Here is an 849-nt window from a genome sequence, read left to right as displayed (position 1 = left end):
AAATGCGAGCGCGGCTCCAGCCCGGCCACCCCGCCCTCCCTTCCTCCCCGCCCCTCCCGCCCCTCCGGCCCCTCCGGCCCCTCCGGCCCGCCAGCCAACTCAGTCCCGTCTCCGCCTCTGGCTCCGGCCTGGGCCAGTGGTCCTAGGACCTAGCCTGTCTGTCGGTCTCCCCCCAACCCTGCCCCTCCTGCTCTGCAGGCCCGAGCTGGCCGGGGGCTCCCACAGCCCCGCTAAGCACCAGGCCCCGCCCGCGGAGCCAACCCCGAATCACGAGAGTCCTGGCCCCAAAAGCCTGCGGGAAGGGGTGGGAGGAGGGAACCATTAACTTCCTTCGGCGGGAGAGGTGATGGGGGGCGGATCCATCCCCTTCCCCACCACACACACTCGGTAAACCGGCCTGGCTTCTGGCACCCTTCCACCCCACACCCCTCATTACTTAGGGGTGACCCTGAGTGGCCTTACTTGTCCCTGCACAGTGTCTGCTATATTGAGGGAGTGGAGGGTGGCCAGCCTAGAAGCTGTCAGGATGCCCCTGGATGGGGGCTGACGCTGGAGGTAAAAAGGGGGTGCCTGGCTCCAGGGCTGATATTGGCAAGAGTAGGGGGCCTTCCTGCCTGCAGGCCTTGCTCAGGCCAACTGCTCCTCACCTTCCCGGCCCAGCTGTAGCCCCTCCCCTGTGGGCCCTCCTTCGCCCAGGCTCCCCCAGTACTCGGTTTATACCTGATTTCACTGCTCATACTGTAATCAGTTGTTCCATTAGCCCCAGTCTTCCCCAAAAGGCCATTTGTCCCAAACGTCCAAGGGCAGGAGCCGGCTATCTTCTACACACCTCCCTGCTTGGGTAGGAGT

Source organism: Myotis nattereri, assembly GCF_964212035.1.
Source record: "Myotis nattereri genome assembly, chromosome: 19".
In the NCBI taxonomy this organism is placed as follows: domain Eukaryota; kingdom Metazoa; phylum Chordata; class Mammalia; order Chiroptera; family Vespertilionidae; genus Myotis; species Myotis nattereri.
This window is presented reverse-complemented; position numbering follows the sequence as displayed.